General features: G+C 40.0%; 1 protein-coding gene across 1 annotated transcript in view; it reads right to left on the bottom strand.

Annotated features, from left to right (window-relative positions):
• Nucleotides 1-5,579, bottom strand: part of rgmd (RGM domain family, member D) — an 86,283-nt gene extending 80,704 nt beyond the window's left edge. The window contains exon 1 of the mRNA XM_039766808.1: nt 5,446-5,579. The gene's annotated coding sequence lies outside the window, so the exon portion shown is untranslated. The remainder of the gene's footprint in view (nt 1-5,445) is intronic.
• Nucleotides 5,580-18,516: the final 12,937 nt, after the last annotated feature.

Genomic DNA, 18,516 nt, shown 5'->3' with positions numbered 1-18,516 from the left:
TGGAAAGTGAAGAGTGTGCAAATCTAGGAAAGGTACTACATAAAAGAGATAGGCAGATAGATATGAAAAACACCATATGATAGATAGATAGATAGATAGATAGATAAAGGCACTATATGATAGATAGATAGATAGATAGATAGATAGATAGATAGATAGATAGATAGATAGATAGATAGATAGATAGATAGATAGATAGACAAAGGCACTATATGATAGATAGATAGATAGATAGATAGATAGATAGATAGATAGATAGATAGATAGATAGATGCTTTGATGTTTGATGAATGGTTCGATGTGGTGAAGCAAAATGCCGACAGACACATTTGTGGTGCTTTTATATTGAAGTGTCGCATATTCCCGATCGTAATGACACAATACATTTTTAAAGTCTCACATACCGTCTTCTGTCCCGTCATTTTTTTTCTAGGGATTCCTCTGGACCTGACAGCAGCGGCAAACAGCAATAGATTGCCACACAGAACACATGAAATGTATGATATTCCAACTCTCTGTACATTTAGAATCCTAAGATGTATACTTGATATCACTTTCATGATGAAATGCATTAAAGTATGCATGTTACATCTTACAGATAAAATGTTAATTTCATTTAATTAATGAATACTGTTAATAATTACACACATAAGGGTGGCACGGTGGCAGAGCTTTAGCAATGTTGTCTCGCAGGGAGTCTCGTCGCTGGTATTCTCTGCCTGGAGTTTGTATGTTCTCCTGCTGTGTTTCAACAGTGTGCTCTCGTTTCCTTCTAAAGATATTCAGATTTGGTTAAACTAAAATGACGCTAGTGTATCTGAGTGCTTGTATTCACCTTGTGATGAGCTGACGCCCCATCCAGGGATTGTTTCAGCCTCGTGCCCAATGCTTGCTGGAATGGACACATCCTTGGATTGATGGATTTAATCATTAAACATCCTTTTCAGAGATATTGCAGTAATGTGTCATTGGAATTAAATTGCGTTCCAGGCAATTCACAACACAGCGATGCCAAACCAGTTCTCACCGTGATAATTTCTCGCACTGCCACCTGGTGGATTTCTCCAGATTTCTGTAAAGTACACGTGCAGGTATAAACAGTAATACACTTGCGTAGCATGAGCGTCCGCTGCAGCATGCATCGCATCGCATGCAGCATAAACCTGGCTTTACACACTTTAGACTATGTCCTATGATGGAATTGCACCCTGTCCAGTGTTGGGTCCTGCCCTGAGCACAATGCCACTTGAATAGGCTACAGTCTTGGTGACCCTGAACTGGATTGAGTGGAATTGATAATGAAGAGATGGAGGGAAATCAGAAAATGACCATATGAGTCAATGGAGTCATCATGTACCTGCCTTTCAAAAGAGTGTTCAGTCATTTAATACGACTGGCACTAAGCGTCTCACTGCACGACTTCATACACACAATGTGCCTTCTCAGAATGAAGTATGAGGCCAGAAAGTTGCACCATTATTAATTGCCTGTCATTGACACTTTGAAACTTGCTGATTGTACATGAAGGTTGCTGCTCAAAGAATGAAAGTCAACTCAGAATTGCCTCTTCCATTGTTAAAAGTGATAAGAGCTTGTAGTTCTGTTATATAGTTGAGCAAGATGGGAAAAATGTAGCATAATGTTACATTAGGCACTTTTATAATTTCAGAAACTTTTTAACTTTTAAACTTTTTAATTTGAGAACAGTGAGGTAGCTAGGGGTGGGTGGTGGCTGTGGCATTATTGGCCAAAAGGCTCAATATAATTTGTTTGTAAAGCAGCAGGGTTCAGAAAAATATCACTCATGAATGAAAAAAGTAAAGTTATCTGATTTTTATCCACAAAATGCTTCAAAAATATTTTTCAGACTGTCCTTCTGAGACGGCATCAGACACAGTAGTTGAAATTTATGAGGCAATAACAAAAACAAACATAAACATTACACCGATAATAATTTCTAGGAAGATAAACAACTAATTTACAATTTATAATTTAGTTTTGTTATCAAGCAAAATGTGTTCTTGCTCTGCGCAGAAAACTTCATCATCTATCACTTGTACACTACACTGGTTCTGGTTTTCACAGCGTAATTATATTAAGCTAATAATTAGAACACGGCTTATCAGTGATTCTATACTATATTCTTGTCTAATAGATACTTATAAATAATTACAGTATATGTGAAAAATTATTGCTGTTTTTTCTATATATGAATAAATCTATGCAAAATGTATCTTAATTTTTCTCTAAATGTCATTTTAATTTTCTATTTAAATAGGTTAACATATTCAGATATGTTAGAGGGCGGCAAATTGAAGCACCACCCCGTCCCAAGCGGCACGTACTCGAACTACGCCACTGGTTGAGAACCTATTGAGGATTCCTTTCTTTTACATTCTTTACATTACTATAAAATTGTGCTGCCTTTTCTTTTAGATAGATAGATAGATAGATAGATAGATAGATAGATAGATAGATAGATAGATAGATAGATAGATAGATAGATAGATAGATAGATAGATAGATAGATAGATAGATAGATAGATAGATAGGAGAATTAACTTAAGATCAAAATGTTGACTTTTAGGAATTTGGTTTCCAATTGTAATCCACAATTTGATAATAATATTCACCTCAGTATGTTCTTATTGATACTATTTAAGTGGTTTAATTCAGTTTATGAGAGAATCTGTAAAGCATTTGTCAATTGTGAAATACTCTAAGTGTTTTAACTCCACGTATCCGTTCAGCCATTAAGCTACAGTTGTTTAATAATTCGATATTTCCTATTGAACATTGCCTACCGTGATGTTATCATGAAGCTCTGGTTGTGGTCGCCCTTTTCACCCAGCGGCTGCATGGCCTGGGGCACAGAAAAGCGGGTTGCAGAGGTCCTTAGGCTGCTGCCGGCTGGGGGCTTTGAAGTGCTCAACGAGTGGTGGAAAATAAGCTGTTTGTTATGGGATGAGTGAATTTGATCCCATGGGCCCATGACAGGCCTACCGAAAATCTTTTCAGCAGATGTGGGTGTTTTGACTTTTTTTCGTTTATATGAATCTGAAACTATTTGAAGCATTTGCAAAGCTCAAGGAGTTGTCCTCCTTTGAAAAGAGACTCTGTTCAAGGCATGATGTGACCAGATGTCCCTTACAGATCAAGTCGAAAAACACACATCTGTCTTTGAGAGATTTCTGTGTCTGAATAAAACATGTTAAAACACATCCATCACTGAGACAGATAGATAGATAGATAGATAGATAGATAGATAGATAGATAGATAGATAGATAGATAGATAGATAGATAGATATTTATTACACAAGCATTCATAAATACACTTGACCAATTTGGTGATGTGGGAAAAACAAATAAATGAAGTAAAACACACACAGGCATAGGGGGAACACAAAAACTCCACATGAATAACAGCTGGTCACAGGATTCAAACCCAGGATTCTCAATTGTGAGACAACAGCAGTTACCACTTCACCACTGCTTTGCCCTAACCTATGCAAGGCACTAAATTATACAGATAGATAATATAAACACGGCATAAAACAGATAAAATTGATATTAAAAGCATTATATAAATGACACATAGATATAAATGTCACTGTACAATATTTACAATTGTTGTATGCTGTACTGAGCCCATAAGTGAAAATGTATTTAATTATGTAAAAACTAAAGCTAAAGTTAAAGCTTAGTCTTATAGCTGTTTATGACATAAATAAATAATGTATTTATTTGCTACCTCAAACAGTCAAAGTTAAATTGGTTAATATCAGGGACACTATATCAGGTAGGTAGATTCAAGTATTTCTGATCCTTTAACAATTTCTTATAGATAGATAGATAGATAGATAGATAGATAGATAGATAGATAGATAGATAGATAGATAGATAGATAGATAGATAGATAGATAGATAGATAGATAGACTCTTGTAGACAGGATATTAACTGATATTTTGACTTTACTTAATATTCAAAATTAAATTTTTGGGTTGAAACCTCCATGAACTTTATAACCGTTACTTAATCCACACAATTCAAAATAAATAACATTTTTATCGAACACCAAAATAAGATCTATCCATCAATCGATTTGAAGGCAGCACACCCACATGGACAGCCACTCACCTGCTCAGACAAGCCCAATGCAGAGTTATGGATTAGCTCAACCTGCAGTAGTCAGAGAAAATTCCTATCGGACATGGGGAGAGCATGCAAAGTCCACAGAGCCAATGGAGTGAGCACCTGTAACTGAACTCAGATCCTCGCAGCAGTGAGTAAACAGCCTCTAACTAAAGCACCACTGTGCTGCCATGACAATATCATAAAAAGGGAAATTAATACAAAAATAAATGTCAGAGATAACAGAAAGTAAATAAACAAGCAGCAATGTTCATGCAACTGAACCTGACTTTACGGATGTCTCCATGCTGGTGTGGAGGGTCCCCAGCACTCCAAACATAAGAAGTTTGACAAATGAGGGGAGACCATTCAGTCCGTCAGGCTCGTTTGTTCAGCTTACGGTTAAGCCGTCTCAACATGTCTACTCCACGTCTGCACTCCAGTGCTTGTATATTTCTGTCTGCCTGATCCTCGACTCTGTTCATTTTTCTGTCTGCCTATCAAACCTTCATTTGAAGAACTAGGCAAACGAAGCCATTGAATTAGCAGAACTCCTAGGCAAATAACAGTTCAGCCCCTCAAATCCTCCACTTTAGGTGTTGAGCCTTAATTTCCACTCCATGTTGATTTTTTTTCTTCCCAGCTTCTGCAGTCATTTCATTTTATTTGCCTCTTTTTCTGCTTGTCTGCTACCCCGGCTCTTCCCTTCCTTTTTGATTTTCAGTTAGTGTGCATATTTTCAATTTCAATTCAATTTACACTCAGAAGTAAGAAATGGCATGCAGGGGGCCTCATAGAAGCATGGTGACAGCTGTCATGAACAGGACCACAGCACAAACAGCCAGCCACTGAACGTCATAATACATCCAGACATTGAATTTTCAAGCCTGCCTTTACTAAATTGTGTAAAACTAATATTTGGAAGTCATCCCTGTTGAACTGGGCACAGGGTGGGCATCAACCGTATAATAGGGTAATAAATGGAAAAGCAAAAGTGAATATACAGACCGTCTAACTAAACAACTGTCATATACAGACCCCTGTACTTGACTTTTACTCCACCTAAATGACATTTGGATTCATCAGTTGCTGTTGTCCTCCATGAATCCACCTGGTGATTGTTCTCATCACCTATACGCTGCCTCACGTAAAGAGCTCCCAGCTGTCTGTATATACCAAGCTCCTAGGACCCTGTCTGCCCCATCCCTTGCTGAAGCTACCACAGCCTATCCAACCTTAGAGAAGTTCCCCATGCAGCTCTCCCTGAAGTCCCTGGACCAGGAATTGCACTTCAAAGAACCTCAACGCTTACCTGGCAAGCAGCACCACGAGGTGGAGAAAGTTACGATGTGAGTTGCAGAGAGTACACAGATTGCCGGAGCTCCGAGTGGCCAGGACGCACTGACTGCACTTCTGCTATATGTGGAAAGATCCTTGTGATTTAAAGCATGTGACGACAGTTGTCTTTTTAAAGAATCTGCACTTTGATTAGGAGGGCTACAGATCACAGAAGAACCTAATGCCCAGGCACCAGCCAGGGTAATTAAAAAGCCCAACATGTGTCACGCTTGGACTCTGTCCCATATTCCCTGCTGGACTCTGAGTGATGCAGGGACAAGGTTGTAGAAAATGCCACATGGCTGCCATCCCAAGGTGCCTAATGTCATAAGCCGGCAAAGGTGAAATATTCACTGGCGCCTTGTTCACAAGCCAGCAGGGATGATGTTAAAAGCCAAAGATGGCACCTGGTCACTTGGTCCACAGTCCTCAGGGAGATTGCTGCTCAGCTGGCAGTTGGGGGAGGGGGCTGGATGGGGGTGTTTGCTTGTGGTTCTTCCCAAGCAGCAGTGACTCACCTGATTTATAGGACTGCGGCTGCAGGCAAGGAAACCAACAGGTTGGGACTGTAGTTAGAGGCCACAGGAAACTGCAGAAACTCTGTTTAGACACATCTGAGCTGCAATGGTGAGGGGGCCTGGGGGGGTGGGGATGGTTTGAAGGTGTTGAGGGATCAATTGGTTTACTCGACACTTCTGTCACTGACTCATATATAACACAACACTTTCCTTTTTTTTTTACAGCCTCATGAATCACAGATTTTGAGAGTACAAAGCTGCTGTGGATGGGAAAGCCAGCTGCACTTGGCTTCAGCTACACTGGACTGGAATATTGTTAAGATCCTAAGGCTTTGCAGAGTTCATTTTTCTGGAAATTGCATGGTTGGGTTTTCCCCTTATTGCTAGTTCAGTGACTTCACCTTGTTGCCCATCTTGTTGATCCTTTTGTCCTGCAGTCACCACCATTTTGTCTCAAGCCGATGTCACATTGTGCGACTTCTAGTCATGAAGTGTGTCAGACATGGCTTACACCTTGTCTGTTTACATGAATGACAATTGCTGGGCAGGTCACATTTACCAACCGTATGCTGATTTTCCAGCACAGCTGTGCTTGCCCCTTTTTGTGACAGCCAATATGGTGCTGCTTGACTGAGCTGGATCTGTACGAAGGTTAAATAGGTATGGTGAGTTCAGCAGCAATCTCAGTCATTTTTTTTTCTTTTTTCCATTCTAACATGGTACATAAAACATGAGAAATCAGACAGAGGAGCTTTTCTTCTGTTTTGTGGGGTCTAGAATTCCCATGTTCCTCATTCCTCATCGCTGCAGAATATGCATTATATTTTCAGATACGCACTTATTTATTGAACACAAAGCCACCCCTAAAATTAAAGACAAAATCAAACCTGTCAGAGCGAGTCATGGACTAGTCAATTTGAGTCACTGAGCCTGTCACAGTATGTGACTGGTTAAAGAGGAGCACCAAGCTGACTACCTCCGACTCGACTAAGATTATGGAAATGAAGGTTATGACTGAAAATCACTGGAAAAGTCTCTTAATGTGACATGACCTTTATACCGCGTGGCCACAACCATATTGTTAGAAGTCACTCCCTGTCGATAACCCATGGTGGCTGGAAGTGCAATGTGTGATGTCATCATACCAATACTAATTTAAGATGTCGGCTCACTATCACTGGTAGTGATGAGCGAAGCAGACGAGTTTCGATTCGCAATTATGGTATTTCAACCAGGATCTCAGAAGAAAAGTTTAGAGCAAAACTGGGAAACCTCTGTTCACATATAAGGGTAAATCCAAAAATCTAGCAGCATGGGAAAAGGGAGTAGTTCTCGATTAAGTCATTAGGTATCATATGCCTACTATGTGGGCAATCCATTTACACTGTGGCTTTGTGATGGGTTGATCGAGTGTGATTTCTATGGTTTATTCTACAGCTAGGCTAAGCACCCAACATTGCCTGGGTATAAATATGGGGAGAAAAACTGTCCACTGGAAATTCAACATGGCTAAACAAAACCTACGATTAGACAACAGCTCTTATTCAGTGAGACATATTTTGATCCAAATAAGTTGAGAAGAAAATCTAAGATGAGATCCCACTTTAGCCAGAACAAATATTTGTGCTTGGTGACAACAGTGTCCTCCCATCAGTCCCAGCACTCCCATGTTACCTGATGGGGACTGTAGTCCCCACAACATCACCAGTTTTTGGGTTACTCTCATCACGTTACAATCCCTCTCCCTAGTACACTGTATAGAATTTATTTTAAGTTGAATTAAAGGCAGCGCACATGTAAAATTTTGCTAAAATCAGTTTAGCCATTTTTGCATGACTGGTGATCCAAGAAACAGACAAAGAAAAACACGTTACAGTTTTATGTATATAGACTGGGCAGGTGGCTTGGGTGGTTATTTTGTTATTATTTTGTTCCCTCTGAGCCACAATGGCAGATTTTCAACAGACAATGGTGGTTACGTTATTCAACATTGATAGACTTGTTTGTGAAGTGTTTGTTCCTAGTGGACAGCCTGTTAATCAGCGACATTACAACGCGTTCTGCACCATGACAGCTCAGCCGCACTCAACATGTTATCAGTCAAAGAATTTTTGACCAAAACAATGTGGTTGTTGCTTCACACCCTCACTGTAACTTGTTTTTTTTGTTCTTAAAATTAAAGTTGAGACTGAAGTGAAGAAGGTTTGCTACTCTGGAAGAAATTCAAGAACAAAATCATGAGGCTCCAGACACGGTAACAAAAGATGAGCACAGAGAAAGTTCCCAGGATTGGGAGAAACTCGGGACAAGTGTACTGCATTTCAAGAAGAGACTTAAAGGGAATTGCTGAAAGCTTTATTCTTTCTTCTTCTTTCGGCTGCTTCCATTAGGGTCGGCACAGCGGATCATGTTTTTCTATATCTTCCTGGCCTCTGCATCTTGCTTTGTTACACCCATCACCTGCATGTCTTCTCTAACCACATTCATAAACCTTCTCTTAGGTCTTCCTCTTTACCTCTTGCCTGGCAGCTCTATCTTTAGCATCCTTTTCCTGATATACCCAGCATCTCTCCTCTGCACATGTCCAAACCAACGCAATCTCGCCTCTTTGACTTTGTATCCAAACCGCCCCACCTGAGCTGACCCTCTAATGTCCTCATTTCTAATCCTGTCCATCCTCGTCACAACCAATGCAAATCTTAGCATCTTTACCTTTGCTACCTCCAGCTCTGTCTCTTGCTTTCTGGTAAGTGCCACCGTGTCCAACCCATATAACATAGCTGGTCTCACTACCATCCTGTAGACCTTCCCTGTCACTCTTCCTGATAACCGTTTGTCACAAATTATGTTTTTAAATTGGTCAAAATTTTACACCGGATGCCCTTCCTGATGTAACCCTCCCCATTTATCCGGGCTTGGGACCAGCATGAAGAAACACACGGGCTTGTGCATCCCCTGTGGTTGGGTTTTCTGAAAGCTTTATGATAAAGTTTTTTATTTAATCAACTTCTGAGAATTTTGGGGTACCCAGTTATACAGTTTTGCAAAATTCATATTGCAGGTGATTTCATAATTGCATAATGCAAAACGTACTACAAATATTTTAGAGGTTTTTAGGGGTGAAATATAAGGCATATTGATCCATAAAGCCTTGTTGACACTTTTGTATTTATCTGTGTTCTTTTCTGCAGCTGCATAATGCAGAGTGTCACCTACATACCAGTCCAATCAATTCTATTTGCTCCTCTCGTTCACACTACCACGGAGAAACAGAGGATGATTTTTTTAAATGTGACACTCTGCATATTTTCAATTTGAAGACACAACAAAATGCTCCATTGTGTACATTGCTGCATTTTCTCAGATAACCAACTGTACAAAAAGCCGCTGGGCCCACCCCAGCCCTCCAAACCCGGCTCCATTACCTACCACTACTCTGTCGAGTTTCTCAATTCCTGCTGATGAGCTTCACGATATGCATACTTCATGTGTTGTGGAGCTTCAAGAGCCTTTTCTGTCTCCTATGCTTCTCCAAGATTGTACCAGTAGAACAACCATAATACCCGGCTGACCAAACATCTACATCTGACAAAAAATGAGTCTGGTGTTTTTTTTTTTCCACTAAAAATCTTTATTTAAATCTTGGGTGACAGACAGACTCTTACAGAATAAATGCATGTCAATGTTCCCATGCAGAGCTAAACACCTTTGTTTGTGTGTCAATGGCACACATTATACTGGAAGTGAAAGGATATTTGCATCAGATAGATAGATAGATAGATAGATAGATAGATAGATAGATAGATAGATAGATAGATAGACAGACAGACAGACAGACAGACAGACAGACAGACAGATAGATAGATAGATAGATAGATAGATAGATAGATAGATAGATAGATAGATAGATAGATAGATAGATAGATAGATACTTTATTAATCCCAAGGGGAAATTCACATAATACAGCAGCAGTATGCTGATACAAAAAACAATATTAAATTAAAGAGTAATAAAAATGCATGTAAAAACAGACAATAACTTTGAATAATGTTAGCATTTACTGCCCCGGGTGGAATTGAAGAGTTGCATAGTGTGGGGGAGGAACGATCTCCTCAGTCTGTCACTGAAGCTACTCCTCTGCCTGGAGATGACACTGTTCAGTGGATGCAGTGAATTCTTCATGATTGACAGGAGTTTGCTTAGCGCCCGTCGCTCTGCTACAGATGTTAAACTGTCCAACTTTATTCCTACAATAGAGCCTCCCTTCTTAACAAGTCTGTCTAGGCGTGAGGCATCCCTCTTCTTTATGCTGCCTCCCCAGCACACCACCGCGTAGAAGAGGGTACTCGCCACAACCGTCTGGTAGAACATCTGCAGCATCGTATTGCAGATGTTGAAGGATGCCAACCTTCTAAGAAAGTACAATCGGCTCTGATCTTTCTTACACAGAGCATCAGTATTGGCAGTCCAGTCCAATTTGTCATCCAGCTGCATTCCCAGGTATTTATAGGTCTGTACCCTCTGCACTCAGTCACCTCTGATGATCACGGGGTCCATGAGGGGTCTGGGCCTCCTAAAATCCACCACCAGTTCCTTGATCTTGCTGGTGTTCAGGTGTAAGTGGTTTGAGTCACACCATTTAACAAAGTGTTTGATTAGTTTCCTGTACTCCTCCTCCTGTCCACACAATAGCAGTGTCGTCAGCAAACATTTGCACGTGGCGAGACTCCAAGTCGTATTGGAAGTCTGATGTATGTTGGCTGAACAGGACCGGAGAAAGTACAATCCCCTGCAGCGCTCCTGTGTTGTTGACCACAATGTCAGACCTGCAGTTCCCAAGACGCACATACTGAGGTCTGTCTGTAAGATAGTCCACAATCCATGCCACCAGATATGAATCTACTCCCATCTCAGTCAGCTTGTCCCTAAGGAGCAGAGGTTGGATGGTGTTAAAGGCGCTAGAGAAGTCTAGAAACATACATTTTTTCACAAATTGAAAAGTTTTGCCGCAAATTCATTTAATACAAATTGTTTTGCTCATCACTAATAACTGGGATCAAAGTTTCTTGATTTTAAAGTAAAATAGTGTTGATGGGTCAGGTAGTGAGGGTAAACGAGTTCTTCGTTGGCTTAGGATGTTCTCATGTGTGTTTTTTGAGTTTGATTTTTGGGTGTTGTTACTTGAAAATGTTTGGGTCCTTCTATAACTTTTCAACCTCTGCTTGTTCCCGTCCGCATCATTCCCTCTCATCTCGAAATATTGCTATTCAGTGGTCCTAAGGCATGCCATTATTACATGGAGGTATAACAAATACAAATTACTGGGCCTAAGTCAACTGTGGGACACCCAAAAATGACACCTGTATTATATAATTGTTGTGAACACAAAATGTGCCCAAGGATTATTGTGAGTGAGAATTGACCAGGAGATGAAAAGAAGAAGGTGAAAAATGGAGGTCAAAAGGAACAGAGAGGGTCAAAATACCACAAGTCAAAACAAGATCTAGTAACCAAAAACCAAAGGGCAAAATAAAAATCATAAGTCAAATGTAGAAAAGGTCAAAAGTAAAGCACCAAATCTAATGCTAAGGCCTACTTCAAATAAAGCTCATTAATGCTAAAGAGAATGAGAAATTTTGAATCCACCAAGGGAAAGCTTGTGTATTTATATCGTAATTCCCCGTGATGTCAAAAGCATATTGATTGTGATAACACAACAAATTCCAATGGTGTCGTGTAAATAAGGAAAATCAAGATGGTATAAAAGAAGCCCAGACAAAGACAGACACTGAGACAGCCAGATGTCCAAAAAGCACACTCAATTTATTGCAGTGCACCAATTACCCATAAAGCTCAGCCCTTCCTCCTTCTCTTTTACTGCACTGCCACCCCCACTCCTCTCTCGCAAGCTCCGTCCTCTACCACCCGACTCCGGCTTTGAATGGAGTGAAGCGGCCCCTTTTATGCTGCACCTGGATGTGTTCAACGCAGCGCAGTTTTTACTTTGTAGCTAAATATTATAGTGAGACGTCACTGAAAGCCAAAGCAGTAAATAGGTTTTGACCTTGTAAGAGAAAGTAAAGGATTAGCCCAAAAATGTGGGCAGCATTGCACAACTATTATACATACATTTCTACTTTTATTGATTTAAGGCTGATCAGAAAAGATGCCTAAACAATCCAGTGGACAGGTCAGAAGAAGAGGCAGTGAAAGTGATTGTCACACGAAATATCAAAATGAAACAAGAAGCCAAAAGTTAGACATAAGGCAAATTAAAAATTCTTATTAACCTTACCCTGTCAGAGTGTTTGTTTCTTTAATGTCTTTCCTTTAAACATTTTAAAGTTTATGTTGTAGCTTTTACAGGAGCAGGTTGTGAGTCATGTGACTATTAACAGGGGTTGTTGCTATAAACAATACAGACGCACTCATGCAAACCATCATGCAAAAAAGAAGTGTTCATGGAACTCAAGACATTAAATAAGATGGTGATACAATGACATCACAAGAACGGTCAGGTCAGGTCAGGTTGGGGAGCACCCACCACATGATGAAACAGCTTGGGATCCCATTTGAAAACCCCCCAGGTAGACAAGCGGTTCAGTCCCACCTTCTGGAAATGACCCTCTATCTGCTGCAGCCAGGTGTTACGTGGGCATCCTCTTGGCCCAACTTAGGTCAACATTAAGTATCCTGTGATCACCCTCGGGGAATCGCGTAAAAATAGCCATAGTGCCGTAACTGATGCTCCCTCACAATGCAGGTAATGCGCCTCATTCATTCACACAACAAAACTGACAAAATGTTTCAAGTAATAAAAACAAAACTATTAAGCCAGTGACATCAGGCATACCAGCTGGCAAAAGTTATCTTAATAAATTCCTAGCAGAAAGTAAAAAGCACCGTAAAGACCCCTCAGCCAAAAACAACATATAATATCTCACCACAGCCACATAAACAATAAGCAGTTTTTGATGTTATGAATGGAAGTGAACTGTGGAAGGAAGGCCTAAGCCAAAACAATAGAACAATATCCCACATCTGCCACCAACATTACGCTTAGTTTTTAGATTAAAAGTGAAAGTAACATTTTATAGAAATAGCTTAGCCCAAAAAAACTACCGATTATCTCACAACTACCACTAAAGCGATATACGTGTTTGATGTTATAAGTGACAGCAGTTTAGACTCCTCAGTCTAAATAATAAGTCATATCCTGCTACTATCAGCAAAGAAGTCAACGGAGCTTAATATTATAAGAAAAACCAAAATGCAGCAGAGTTAGCTAACATCCCATGTTTGACAGCTGTACTGAGAATACAGAGTGGGAGAAGTTTAAAGGAAGATGAAATCAGAAGATGGATCGCAACTGTAATAGCAAGTCAAAGTTATAACTGGGAGAACACGAGTTAAACACACAATGTGAGGCAAAGCTGTAGAACAAGATTCAGTAACCAGAATATTTCACATAACCTAATTCAAAGTTCAAAACGAAAATCAAAGTACAGAAAGGATTCATAACCAGAGATATCTTTAACAATAATAACACGAGGGGGTGCTTTGTTGTTTTGATTTATTCATAAACTTGGGCAGACAGGAAGTGTATGACATTGGCCTCTGTCACCTGCAGACCAAAGAGCGAGCACTGTGGTACACGCCGACGTCACTTCCGGTTTTGCCTCTTTTACTGTTGTGCTATTTAAAGAACTAAGACACCAGAAGTCGGTGCTCATTTTCAAACTCAGATTCAGAGGAGACAGCAATTGTTAAAGCACGAGACACAAGCCATTAAGTTATTGGACCTGTTTGTTAAACAAGCCCCCCGGCTGGTATGGAGGAATATTTCGGACAAAATGAAATAAATAAATAAATGCGTAAATAAATAAAAGTACTGTGAAATGTGAGCATAAATAAATAAATGTGTCACGAAATATGTTTTTCGTTGCTTATTTATTTATTTCATTTTGTCCGTAACATTCCTGCAAACCGTCATGAAATACGGCTTGAAATAAAACTGTCACTTTCACTCGTCAAAGTTGAGAGGCGGGCTCTAACACGCCCTCTCGTTACTGATTGGTGAATCGATAGCACAAGAATGAATTAGAAAAATGCTTACTACTGCCGATGAAATGGATTCTGCCGAAGATATTACGTATTTCAGAGAGAGAATTGAGGATTTATCGGAAGAAATGACAATGTTGGCGGCCCTTTTAGACTCCGATATAGATTAAACTATTTTTGAAATTATCAAAGAACAGGTGGAACGGACTCTACTACACTCCAGTTCAGGTGACGCAGTACCCTGCTCTGGACGTCCATCCTTTGACATTCCAGCTGAGTCAATAGAACACCTTCTGTTATGCGGTTTAAAAGTACGACAGATTGCAGATCTATATGGTGTATCGGAGAAGACGATCACAAGGCGAATGAGCCAGTTTGATATACGGTAAACTGCAACGGCTGTATTAGTTTAGGTACTTTGAAATGGAATGCTCAAAGCAGCTCCAACTAATATTTATTGACTCAGCTGGAATGTCAAAGGATGGACGTCCAGAGCAGGGAACTGAGTCACCTGAACTGGAGTGTAGTAGAGTCCGTTCCACCTGTTCTTTGATAATTTCAAAAATAGTTTAATCTATATCGGAGTCTAAAAGGGCCGCCAACATTGTAATTTCTTCCGATAAATCTTCAGTTCTCTCTCTGAAATACGTAATATCTTCGGCAGAATCCATTTCATCGGCAGTAGTAAGCATTTTTCTAATTCATTCTTGTGCTGTCGATTCATCAATCAGAAACTAGAGGGCGTGTTAGAGCCCACCCTCTCAACTTTGACGAGTGAAGGTGACAGTTTTATTTCAAGCCGTATTTCACTACGGTTTGCAGGAATGTTACGGACAAAATGAAATAAATAAATAAGCAACGAAAAACATATTTCGTGACACATTTATTTATTTATGCTATCATTTCACGATACATTTATTTATTAAGGCTTCATTTCATGATACATTTATTTATCTATGCTCACATTTCACAGTACTTTTATTTATTTACGCATTTATTTATTTATTTCATTTTGTCCGAAATATTCCTCCATAGGCTGGTTCCCTGTACTTCTCCTCATACTTCCTTTTATTATTTCTTATTAGGGGGCTTTGTCCCCTGCTCGCTTCGCTCACCAACCCCCAAGCCTGCGCTACGCACTAGCCTCTTTGCGGTCCTGCTGCTCAAGTATTGGGATGAGGATGTACAATTTAAACAGATTTTTATTTTCATGGGAATGAACATATGCATAATAGAACTTACTATTTAACATTACAGCAAGTAATTAACCATATTACAAAACAGTAAAATGTAATAAATTGAAAGTAAATTATCTTTCATGTTGCGTTAAAGTTATTCATTGAGTAAAATGATTTCATTCTGTTTGGCTTTGAAATCAACACGCAAATACTTTCAAATTTACATTTTTGCTGTAAATCTTCAGTAAAAACAATTTTTTGAATTAAATTTTCGTCAATATCACATTGAATTTTGATTCTGTGTTTGGACTTTCATCATGACACCACAAAGTGAAACTGCCCGTGATTGAATTTCGTTTCTTTCTCTCTATTAAATAAAATGACTTTTTCAAATGTTTGGCTCTGAGATTTGTTAATTGTCTTTGTAAAAGCTATTCTAATGGGAAACTGTAAATGTTTTAATACGAATGGCATATCAAGATCTCCTTTGTTGTCTAATCTTATCCCCTGAAGATGTACTACATTACTTTTCTTGGATACATTCTTCTTTCAACAGTAATTTGGCTGGTGGAAGACCGGTGTTAACGGTTGTAGATATTCTACGGGATATTGTATGTTGATGTTTTCATCTTCCATATGATCGCCACCGTTTCAGCATAGTCTGTTGGTACGCATTAAACCAATTTGCCATGTAACCGATCGACATTTTTGGTGTTAATTCATTTGACTTCATCGTTTCTCGGTGCTAGGATTGCCTGTGAACTCATTTTTTCTGTTGATAACCTTTCGTAATGAAATTCTTCAATACAATTTGTACACAATACGTCTTCTTTGATTGGGAACTTAAAGTGAGGATAAAGTTAAAATTTATAAGAGCTGAGAGAGCAAGAAATGTGTCTGTCAATAGAATTCAAATGAATGAGAGGTGAGAGTACTGTGTGTGTGGCTGAATATGGTTGAGAGGAAGGTGTGACCTGAAAAAATCTCATGGCCAAAATCTCTTAAAAAATGTCTTGTCTCCTCCCAGGATTTTTTTGTATAATAGAGAGACAATATACTTTTACTGTTTATGTTTTGTGATTTTATTGCATGTCTTTTTCTGTAATAGAACTTCTAAGTGTATCATTCATAATTACTGTGTAGTGCACTTTTTCAAAAGTGGAAGAGCACTTTATTAAAAAAATTAACTCAACTGAATCTTTTTACAGTTAAGCCACCGATAAGTTAAATGAGTCAACAGGGACAAAGGATTGAATTGGCAACCCTTTGTATCTTAACCACTTAGTCACTAGTGTAATGGTGGCATTGGCCATTGTAACTCTTACTGCGACTGAGCTGCTGCCTCTGGCCTTAAGTGTCAATGGCTTCTGACGCAGTACCCTCTCATTAAATCATAAGACAGCTATGGACTTCAGCCTGTGTTGTATGCTATTGCATAAGGGTGGACAGCTGGTCTGTGTCTCTCCTGATTTCATAATTGCCCACTTCTTTTACTGGCTGATTCTCTTCATAGATGTCTCCAGTCCATTAGAAGTGTATATCTTCTTAGATGTGCTTATGCATGTCAGTCTTGAATGGCTGGATTTATTTCTGTTCCTCTTTTATAATTGTGTGAGCTGTCTGAACATCCCAAGTGAAGATGCCTGCCTAAGAAAAACCCCTATGGACACAGAGATACTCCATTAGGGTTGGTGGGTCCGCTATGGAAATTGAATAAATCTCACTTCATCTGCCCACAAACTACAATTGATTGACCATCGGCACTACGAACTAGGACAGGTCATTAGTCTCCTCCAAATTTAGACTCTCCTCCATACAAGGGCGCGGCCTCTGGCAATTGTTCATGCCGCAGCTCTTTTGTTTCTGCCTGAATGTCTCTGCCTGGAAATATGCGGCCAGGGCAAAGCTGCTTGGCGACAGGGCGAAATCCACTCCAGAGTTAAAAGAGTTTAAAGCCCAGCCAGCAGCACATACTTGTGGGGGTCTTTCTGAGACTCTAGGCTGCTCTGCCGCAGTTGTTCCTGACCATTCTGTGGAACGGCAGCTGCAAGCCCTATACCTCTAATCCTGGGCTGAAGTGGGAGCTACATAAAGCCTCTTCACAACAAAAGCATTGCTGTCCTTGGCTAACACACGTGCATCAGAGGAGCAGGTCGGCAATTTTTTATTTTGGCCTCGGACATGGCTTATGCTACTAAGCCCTGGACGTGTGGCATGGAGTGGCTCTCTCATGTTCAGCCACTTTGAACACTGGTACAGGGAGGGGACCTCCGGAACATGTGTTCCTGCATACTAACAATCTGGTGATGACAACTTTCAAAAGGGTGATGGGGGGCATGTGCAGGATGGCCTGGGTACTGGTTGCACTACCAGTAAAATGGTCATTGTCAAGAGATGGTAAGATTGTGGAGGATGAAACTGAAATGCAGAGAACCTCTTGTCCCACAGGGTACTCCTTCCCATATTGTCTGCCCGGCCAGAAAGTCACATCCATGTGGAATATTAACGGAGGCCTCTACCGTCATGAAGTTGCTTTGTTTTTTTACATTTTCTGATATTTTTTGTGCCCCTTTTAGGTTTTGGGATATGTAAATTTTGATTTACATAATGTTTTCTGAATAATATCGATAAAATATTTTTGCATTCTTTTTCAAAGTTCCTTAGTTTCATTGTAGCCAAAACACTTGTAGAGCATGTGAATAGTACAGGGAGATTAACTTGAAGAGGCCACGAATGTTCTGTAATAACTCTCACTAGGACAAAGCACTCTGAGTGAAACAATGTGCAATGTGCTCCTCAGTATATGGAGTTTTGAAACACGCCAGGATGCCCCTGCGTCAGAGTGATGAGGTAGGTGCCGGACAATTGTCTTGATGTTTGACCTCAGTTTGCAACTTCTGGGTGCATTCTGCCCATATCCATTCACTCAGTCACTCAACCTCTCATCAGGATAGTAGTGTACAGTATTGAGCAGAGCGTTTCCATGTGTGTGAACCTATTGGGTCACCAATTCGTTTAAGCGATGTCTGAATCAACTTGATGATCGTGAGTTACCAGAAGGTTACTTCCAGCAAGATGGAGCAACATGTCACACATCGGCAAGGAGCGTGGTAGAAATTGAGTCCTTCTTCGGCAACAGGGTAATTTCAAAGGTGCTTTGGCCACCACAGTCGCCGGATCTGACATCACCAGACTTCTTCCTTTGGGGTGCTCAAAGGAAAAGTCTGTCGAAACAAGTCTCACTCTGTGGAAGATTTGAAGGAAAACATCCAACATGAAATTGCTGC

This window comes from Polypterus senegalus, chromosome 10 (assembly GCF_016835505.1).
Source record: "Polypterus senegalus isolate Bchr_013 chromosome 10, ASM1683550v1, whole genome shotgun sequence".
NCBI lineage: Eukaryota > Metazoa > Chordata > Cladistia > Polypteriformes > Polypteridae > Polypterus > Polypterus senegalus.
Note: the sequence above shows the minus strand (reverse complement) of the source record. Positions and strands in the feature narration are given on the sequence as shown.